The sequence below is a fragment of the Ixodes scapularis genome, unplaced genomic scaffold, assembly GCF_016920785.2.
Source record: "Ixodes scapularis isolate PalLabHiFi unplaced genomic scaffold, ASM1692078v2 PGA_scaffold13__105_contigs__length_92229423, whole genome shotgun sequence".
NCBI lineage: Eukaryota > Metazoa > Arthropoda > Arachnida > Ixodida > Ixodidae > Ixodes > Ixodes scapularis.
Genome location: NW_024609839.1, coordinates 69,286,689 through 69,296,713, shown reverse-complemented (window position 1 = coordinate 69,296,713; position 10,025 = coordinate 69,286,689). Strand labels below are relative to the sequence as shown.

Sequence of the window (10,025 nt, the reverse complement as noted above, 5' to 3'; positions counted from 1 at the left end):
TTTGAGAACAATGAACCGGGAAAATGTAATAAGTCACACATCCGTACTTGCGGAGTTGCTATACTAGGAGTTTATTGTGTGTATTACGACAGTTATGCCGAGAGGCTCGGCTTCGTCAGGAGATAGCCGAGCCTCTCGGCAAAACTGTTGTAATACATACAATAAACTCCTAGCATAGCAACTCCGCAAGTACGGATCTCTGACTTATATATATAATGGGTATATATATATATATGTAGAAGCGCAAAACGACGAGAAAGAAAAGCGCTTTAAGACACACGTGCCAAGAACCAGCAAAATGATTTGTTGGCCTAGTTGGTTAAACATTACGAAAATTAAAAAGCGCAAAAGACAAGGACAAGAGGGAGACAACGCAGGACAAGCGCTTACTCGCAACTGACGTTTTAAAACGTCAGTTGAGAGTAAGCGCTTGTCCTGTGTCTTCGCCAAGAACCAGCTTTGATGACGCGATTTACATGAGGCATGGGCATGGAGCTAGCCATCACACCGTTCCAACCACCCAATCCCTGATGAACAATATTTAATTATATCTTCTTGTTAGTACATAAATATAATATATTTGATTATTACACAACTCCTGGTTGTAACCAACCATCAACATGTATATATATGAATGGTTTCATCTCATATTTGGCACGCTAAACGGGTCGACTTTTCATTTTGATGAAAGAAATATATGTTTTGATGGCACTTCTCAATATAAGGAGGGGGAAAACTGCATGTTCCACAGAGTGTTGTTCTCGAGTTACGAAGCGTAGAAGCCGCAGTGGCAGAAACTAGTATTTTTGCCTGCCGTCGCAGGTCGCGTTTTAGAGCGCAGCTCTTAGGGGCCCGTTTCCGGCTTGAGCGGCGTCGCCGTCGCCGTCGCCGTCGCCGTCGCCGTCGGCGTCGCCGTCGGCGTAACCGCGCGGTGCATCATGGGAAATGTCCCATAATGCACCGCGCGAGCCCCCCCACCGGGGTCACGTGACCTCGTGGGGGGTCACGTGACCCCCCCGAGGTCACGTGACTCCCCTGAGGTCACGTGACCCCCTCCTCAAGGTCACGTGACCCCCCGAGGTCACGTGACCCCCGAGGTCACGTGACCCCCGCCGATGTCGCGTGACCCCCCGATGACGTCATCGTCACTGATGACGTCACCGGCATCCACATCGTCATCGTCATCATCACTGATGACGTCACCAGCATCCACATCGTCATCGTCATCATCACTGATGACGTCACCGGCATCCACATCGTCATCGTCATCATCACTGATGACGTCACCGGCATCCGCATCGTCATCGTCATCATTACTGATGACGTCACCGGCATCCACATCGTCATCGTCATCATCACTGATGACGTCACCGGCATCCCCATCGTCATCGTCATCATCACTGATGACGTCACCGGCATCCACATCGTCATCGTCATCACTGATGACGTCACCGGCATCCACATCGTCATCGTCATCATCACTGATGACGTCACCGGCATCCGCATCGTCATCGTCATCATCACTGATGACGTCACCGGCATCCCCATCGTCATCGTCATCATCACTGATGTCACCGGCATCCACATCGTCATCGTCATCATCACTGATGACGTCACCGGCATCCACATTGTCATCGTCATCATCACTGATGACGTCACCGGCATCCACATCGTCATCGTCATCATCACTGACGACGTCACCGGCATCCGCATCGTCATCGTCATCATCACTGATGACGTCATCAGTGACGTCACTGATGTCGTCACCGGCATCCGCATCGTCATCGTCATCATCACTGATGACGTCATCAGCGACGTCACTGATGACGTCACCGACATTCGCATCGTCATCGTCATCATCACTGGTGAAGCCATCAGTGACGTCACTAATGACGTCATCGGTACCCGCATCGTCATCGTCACGGATGACGTCATCAGTGACGTCAGTGATGACATCATCGGCATTGGGGGTCACGTGACCCCCAAGGTCACGTGACCCCCCCCCCCTGGTTAGTTTACCCCCCCCCCCCGTGCCCTTCCCTCCTCCTCCTCAAGAGCTGCGCTCTAATTCGGCGTTACAGGGAGTTGTAAGCGGCTTTCATTTTTATGAGTAAACCCATAGAAATTTGAAAAAAAAATGGCAACCATTCCGCGTTCTTATAAGTAACACTATCATATGCGGCACCGTCCTAGTCGATTAATCAAGACCAGAAAGGTTAAAATCTACATATATGGGTATCCTGTATTTAGAAAAAAAATCAACAATATTACAGTGGGTCTCAAAACCGTCAATAAACGCAACGTGATCAAAAAGTTGAGGGAAATAATAGTTTCCTATGAAGTAGTGGAAATTATCACTGGCAGGAATTTCCACCCAAACACACTCAGCATAGGTTTAGAAATCCACGCTTCGGAGCGACTGAACAGCACAGTCAACAGCTACCGAAACCCCACTTTCAAATTTTTGTCCCGTGTTCGCACAGTCGCGATCTCTTCTTTGAACAACATAGTTTGGAGAAAAATAATCAACTCTGGATGTTCTGTCACAACGCCACATCTCTCAGAAAAACTGCCTACGTCAGTTGAAGGATTGTTCGTCACCAGTTCCGCTGCTTTTGTTCTTCAGCCGCGAGCATTGTGATAAACAAATATTAGGGCGTAGATGCATCGTGGTCTAAGCTTTCCTATCTCAGGTACATAAAAAACTTTTTTTTTTCAAGTTTGTCGTAGAACTGATGAAAAACAATCCCCTCCGGCCACACCTCAGAGACGTTTAAACTCTCAAACAAATAAAAAGTCACAATCGAGATGAAAAGACGCAAAAGAGTTAAATATAGATTTTAGCTGTGTGAGGCTTAGAGGCCTGCCGCCAAGATAGGGCTATGGATCATAGCGGGCGCTGTGCAGCCCTCTCAAAACAAACAACCTAGTGCAGTTAATGAAATACCATCTATCGTGCCTGTAGCGGTTTTGAGAGGAAAGAAAATCATGCGCACAATCCCCGCCTCTATTTTGTACTTGTTTTTGGGACGCTTCGTAGCAGCGCTAGAATCGCTGCATCTGTTGGTGGGTTGGGCTCTAACGTTAGAAAAATTAATTTAAATAAAAAAACACATTTTTTCCGCGAATGTTCGTTTTTTTTTATTGTTCGTCTGGAAGAGGGTCGTGCCTGAAGGCACGTAAATGAACCGTGGGCCAAACCCGGCAACAATTTCAGTTAACATTGGCGAATGCGAAGTGCCGCAACAGGCTCCAAACGCAGAGCACACTACAAGCTTGCCGTTACGCGTGGTGGGGGATGAAGCCACCAGAGCCGTTTTTAGTGGCTTCTTTGCTGAATCCAAACATCCGTACGGTGATAATGCAATGAATGAAAAGGTGCAAGCGAACTCGACAAGAATAACGATAATAATAACAGGAAAGGGGGAACCGGGGGCCCAGAGGACAAACACAAATTCCAAACACAGCTTGGCGACTGGTGCACAAGTGAAAAATGTGCCTGGTCCTAGTATCGTACTTGAAACTTCTACTTTTTCAGTGGAACGCTCTACCAACTGAGATAACCAGAAGTTAGACGTCAGTGGAGCCAACGGATGTAACAGCTGCCACTAGTCCAGCACCAGTCATATAGCTGTGTTCGGAGAATTTGAGAAAATACGTTCTCACTCCCCTCCCCCAGCCTTCTTTACCCCGGCGAAGGAGTCGGCAGCGTTATTTTATGCACTCCCACCGTGCTCCTTCCTGGCTTATTGGAAAATGTCGCGTTCCTTTCTTTTACAAAGTTGAGTACCTGTTGCCTCTGTCTGTCGCTCAAGTCTGTCTGCTGAATACCCTCTTGACACCCACTTTGCTGCTCTGGTTTTCTTCTTCGGCACATGGGATCTCCTCCACGCTCTCAAAGATCCGGTCTTTAAAATTACCAGCCGAGGGACAGGGCGAGCGACAGGGACTGGAAGGGAATGCATCACGGGGTCCGTTCCCGCGAAGGAAGTCCATTGTGTGTGGATCACCAAGCCACCTTGCCAAATCATGCCCAGTGACCGAAAAACATTATGTAACGAGGGTTGAGAAGGTAGATGGAGGAGGTTTCAGCGGAACTTTAAAAGAAGCGAAATTGATAGAACTAGAGCTACTTGGAGAAAAACTGCCAGTCAGGCTAAATTCTGGAGCGGATATTACGGTTATCCGAAAATCATTGTTACTCGAGAGAGCAGATTAACCGAAGGGAAAATAAAACGAAGAGAGTTGATTTGGCAACAAATCGAGGCGGAGTTAATTCACATACCATGCCGCTTGGCGGACATAAGCAAAGTTGTTAATCAGCAACAGAAAATGGTATTACGTGCTCTAACAGATCAGCTCACGTGGGGCTTAACTGTACCACTAGCGCAAAGGGATTCCAAGGACCTTAAGCAGTGTGGCATGAAGAATTTGAGAGAAGATACTTGAGTACAGATAGGGAGCGAGGAGAGGAAAAGCTCTTAGAACGACTTTCTGGTACTCAATACGGAGGAAGTATCTAACATGGCCAAATGCGAAACACTGCACCGGATGCCTTCTGCGTTGATGGCGAGGGGCACAAATAAAGCGAAGCAGCAGAAACCGAGGACATCATAGACAAAACGGATAACAGTGAGGAGCAGACATTGCATGATGGTCGTCTACTTAGTCGAAGAGAATAACGACAAGATGAATCATTGCGTACGTTGCAGGAATACGCTAAAGCGCGTAGTCACTCACGGGTTCAGAGATCAAAAGCGTACTGTTTCACAAAGAAAAAAGAATAAACAGTTAACATGCGAACATGAACACAGAGCAAGTTGCGACAGAGGACTTGAAACACGAAAGAATAATAGACCCTTCCCCTGGCAAACGCCGAGCGCTCCGCGCTAGCGGTCATCGAGCGTTTGGCCTTCGTGAGCGATCGGTCACGTGATTCATCCCAGTGGCACGCCGGGCACGCGCTGCGGAGCAAATCGAGCGTAACGCTCCCAGCGCCACCGCTTCCAGAGCGTCTGCTCTCGCTTTTGAACAGTTGCGGTTCCCATTGCTATCTTGCTGAAAGCATGAAGTTCTGATCGGAACTTTATGCTTTGACAAAAAATTGTTCGTTTACTACTTTAATAACGGTGACCCCGACGTTAAGACACAATTTATTTTTCCTTACAGTTATATAAGCCCGATGAAGACAACTAGAAGTACTTGTACGAGACGTAGGATGCTATTAAGCAGTACCAAACACGTATTCCGTAAAGCGATCGTCATCTCCGAAGGTGACTTCCATCTGCGGAGTATTTGGCGTGTTGTCTTTTAATTATTGTAATTACATTACATAGACCATAAAACGAACAAAAGACATACCTAGCTCTTCATCTGAATAGGCGCGCACAACGCCTTTGACATAACGCGGTATCTTGGGCCTCTTCGCTAACCATCCAAACTACTCAGCAAACACTTCGCTGAGAACGGCTGCCTCGTCGTCACTCGAGCTGGAGCTAAGCGTTTTATTAGACCTCCTGAAATTAACTGCACCGATGTCATCGCCGCAGTATGCTCGGGCGAGTCGGTCATGACGAGGGGAACGAAAGCAAACTCACCAAATGATACCCACCTAGCAATCGAAGCAAAAAAGCCGCGGAACTCCTTCACTCCGCCGCGGGAATGTCGATAACGAAACTGAAACGTTGCGAGAGACGACTACAGATCGTACTCCTCCGAAACAGGCTGCGGGGAGAACTACTCCGGACTGCTCGACGCGCTCCGCCACTTTTCCACGGAGCGGTTGGAGCTGCTCGGCGAGCGTCCCACTGGCTCCAGATCTACAAGCGGCACACGGAGAGATTGCTCTCATCTCACGAGGGAAACAAGAATCCGCTCGGCGAGCGCGCGTCGAGCGCTCGCTATTTGCCAGCGGAAGGGGCTATAAAACAAAAAGGAAGGGGCACACACAGACAGGACAGCTCATTCAATTAGTAACCGACGTTTAAGATGCCTCCTCAATGGGTCAGCGCTTCTCTAACCCAACCCTCGAAAAAGAGGAAGAAAACCCGCGATAACGGAGAAGATAACGCCGTTGGAGAAAGGAAAAGTAAAAGAAAATGATACTCGAATTAAAATTACAAAAAAAGTTCCGATCTCCCCTTGAAAAAGAAAAAAACCCGCTGAAAAAACAAAAAGAAAAAAAAAAAGCGCAGAACCAATTTGAGCTTAGCGCTCCAACTCCTCTCTCAGAATCTCTACCTCTGCCTTGCTTAACCAAAGGGAAGGTGAGGCTGGATGCAGAGCCCAAAAAACCCGGAGCCTGGGATGGAGCAGGCTCGTCTTGAAAAAGAAACAGGCCACTTCATAACATTTTTCTTATGTCAAGCTCTAACGACTTGTGGGTGTGGCTTGGACGAAACAGACGAGGCTCGAAAAATGATTATGCGAACATGAACACAGCGCATGCTGACACAGAGGACTTGAAACACGAAAGAACAAAACACATAGGGACAGGCACACACAGACGGGACAGCTCTTTCAATTAGCAACCGGCGTTTTTGCCTCCACAATGGGTCAGAGCTTCCCTAACCAAACCCTCGAAAAAGAGGGGGGAAAACGCGATAACGGAAAGATAACGCCAATGGAAAAAGGGAAAGAAAACAAAAACACGTAAAATACTCAACATAAACGAAGAAAAAAATAAAAAATAAATCCTATCTCCTCTTGAAAAAGAAGTGGAGACCCCGCGGGAAAAAGAAAAAAAGAAAGCAAAGAACCAACTTGAGCTCACCGCTCCAACTCTTCTGTCAGAACCTCTATCTCTGCCTTGGTTAACCTAAGGGAAGCTGAGGCTGGATGCGGAGCCCAAGGAACCGGAGCCTGAGATGAAGCAGGTTCATCTTGAAAAAGGAACAGGCCACTTCAAAACATTTTTCCACGTTAAACTCTAACGTCTTGTGGGTGTGGCTTGGACGAAACATACGAGGCTCGAAAAATGATTATGCGAGTATGAACACAAAGCAGGTTGGCCCAGAGGACTTGAAACACGAAATACTAAAACACATAGGGACGGACACAACCAGACAGAACAGCTCTTTCAACTAGCAACCGACATTTATGATGCCTCGTTAATGGTTCAGCGCTTCTCTAACCCAACCCACAAAAAAGAGGGGGGAAAACCGCGATAACGGAGAATCTAACGCCGTTGGAAAAAGAAAAAGGAAAAGAAACAAGATACACAAACTAAAATTAAAAAAATAAATAAAAAAGAAACTCTATCTTACTAGAAAAAAGAAGAAACCCCGCCGGAAAAAGAAAAAAGCACAGAACAAACTTGAGCTCACCGCTACAGCTCCTCTTAGGAACTCTACCTCAGCCTTGGTTAACCTAAGGGAGGGTGAGACTGGATGCAGAGCCCAAGGGACCGAAGCCTGATACAAAGCAGGTTTATCTTGGAAAAGAAACAGGGCCGCTATAAAACATTTTTTCCATGCCAAACTCTAACGTCTTCTGGTTGTGGCTTGGACGAAACATACGAGGCTCGAAAAACAATTATGCAAACTTGAACAGAGCGCATGTTGGCACAGAGGACTTGAAACACGAAAGAACAAAACACATAGAGACGGGCACACACGTCTTGAGGGTGGCGCTTGAACGAAACATACGAGGCTAGAAATAAACAGTTAGTCATGCAAGTAGTTCCGCCAAAAGACAAACGTAGACAAACGTTGCAGGTGGCACATGACCTTCCGGTAGGGGGGCAGTTCTATTTGAAAATAAGTAAACAAAGAATAAAAAATTCCTTTTGTTGGCCGGGAATGGATGATGACTTACGAGAGTACTGTAGTACCTGTGAAAGCTGTCAACTGACATCAAAAGAGAGAACAAGTGATCGGGTGCCGATACAACCACTAATGAGACCACAGGCTCTTATACAGATGGTAGTAATGGACTGCGTGGGGCCCATTAATCTACCCTCAACTAAAGGAGTGTACAAATACCCGGTGTGTATTGTTGATGTGTATGCCCGGTGACCGGAGGTCATATGCATGCGATCTCTCAGAACTAATGCGACCTGCGATGCATTACTGGAAGTTTTTCTCGAATAGGTACCCCATAGGTTATTTCTTCTGACCAAGGTAGCAAATTTACAGCGAGGTTGACACGAGGACTGATGACTCGGCTTGGGGTTTCTCCAATGTTTTTGCACCTGGTCATCGACAGAGTAATGGTTTAGTAGAACGATGGAACCAAACGTTCAAGGGATCGTTGAGGCAGCTAATTGCAGATTAACGGAGGTAGCGGATTGAAAAGCGCAATTATGTTTTTCAATCCGTTTCCATCCGCGACAACGTTTAAAGCAAAAAATGCTTGTAACGGAAATGAAGGCTCCCGTCCGAATGGTATTTGGTAATTTATTCCATCCCGTCGATATACCAAGCCTTCGTCACCAACCCGGATCCAAAACAGCCCCTTCTACCCCTTCTTAAGGCCTATTTATCCGCATGTTTTATCCGTTATCAACACGTTAGACCTCGTGAGTCCTTGAGTTCGTTTCCAATAAACCCTGATGGCGCAACTGAAAGTCACGCACGACTAAGTGGGCTTGACAACGGAATACCCAATCCCAAAATTTTGTCCGAGTGTGGATTTTATGCTATATTTAGCGGGGAAATCGGCGTCACGTGATCTAATGTAGCTTGACCTATACACCAAGTGGAGAAATACTTCAATTCAGTTTCTCCGCTAAATTTAGCAAGAAAATTTAAGTTTTGCTATCTAATCACCGATTCAGTTTCCCCGCCAAAGGTAAAGAAGAAATCGGCATCATGTGACCTAAACACAAATCCAGTTTCCCCACTTAATTTTGCGAAGAAAATCGACGACACGTAACCTGGCGTAACTATACAAAAAGTCGGGTTCTTCCCTAAATTTTGCGGGGAGATATACGTCACATGATAAACATATTCGATCTTTCCAGGCCTCTCTTCTTTTTCCGCTCTTTCTCCCATCTAGCGTGTCAGCCTTCCTTCCACTTACCCCTCCTCCATCTTCACTTCCTCCCCAACTAACTCCAAGTCTCCACTTCCCCAATCGCCCCTTCGTTCCATTATTTCCCCGTTCGCTTAAGGTACTCTCCTTTCTCTTATTCTTTTTCCCTCCCTCTACCCTCCTTGATCATGCGACACCAATTCAGTTTCCCAGGTAAATTTACTAGGCAGGGAAATATACGTCACACATCAATTCCCACTCTCCATAATTCCCTCTTGCCCTTTCCCTTGTCCCACTCTCTTCCAATCTTCCCGTTCCCTCCCCCTCGTCATATGCCTGCTTTCCCCCCCTTTTTCCTAACCCTTTTTCTCGCATCCCGGCCTATCTTCTAAAGTGCCCTCCCTTCCCCCTTCCTTCCGACTTGGCTTCCTTTCCTCTCCTTCTTCCTGGGCACTTGGCACACGAATTCAGCTCTCGCAAAATAAATAAGAATATATAATTTCCAAAGCCGGTACGTCTGTTTAGTATACCTTTCACACAATTGAACCAATCGCTCCTCAATACTGAATTTCATGCATTCTAGGAATCTTAAGATAAATATCGCTGCAAACTTTTATTTATCTCTATCATCCACTGTCCTCCTGCACTCACAATTTTAACTTGTATTAAGGCCGGTGCCCCTCTTGGAAGTTCTCCGATTTTGGCGCTACTCCTGCTGGAGTGCCCCCACCCCCCTTTGTTTTTGCTCACCGGGGCGCTCCCGAGATGTTTTTTGGCGTTGTACTGTGGCTGCCTTGACCCGCTCTCTCACCAGCTTTTTTAGTAATTGCCTTCGTTTTGGCTTTCTTCTTGTATATTTAAAAAGCCTCTCTATCACCCCCCCTTCCCTCCCCCTAAAATGGCTACTAGATCCTTACACATTCATTCCCTTTCAGGCTGCTTAGATACTATGTTTTCGATCCCTCTGGATACTTTCTATACCTGTCTTTCATTCCGGGTCGATTTAACATCACATTCCTTAGCTTGTTCAGGTTCTGATGGGCCAAATCTAA

General features: G+C 46.7%; 1 pseudogene; it reads left to right on the top strand.

Annotated features, from left to right (window-relative positions):
* The first annotated feature begins 3,959 nt into the window (after positions 1-3,959).
* Positions 3,960-8,015, top strand: LOC115332791 (annotated as a pseudogene).
* The last annotated feature ends 2,010 nt before the right edge of the window (positions 8,016-10,025 follow it).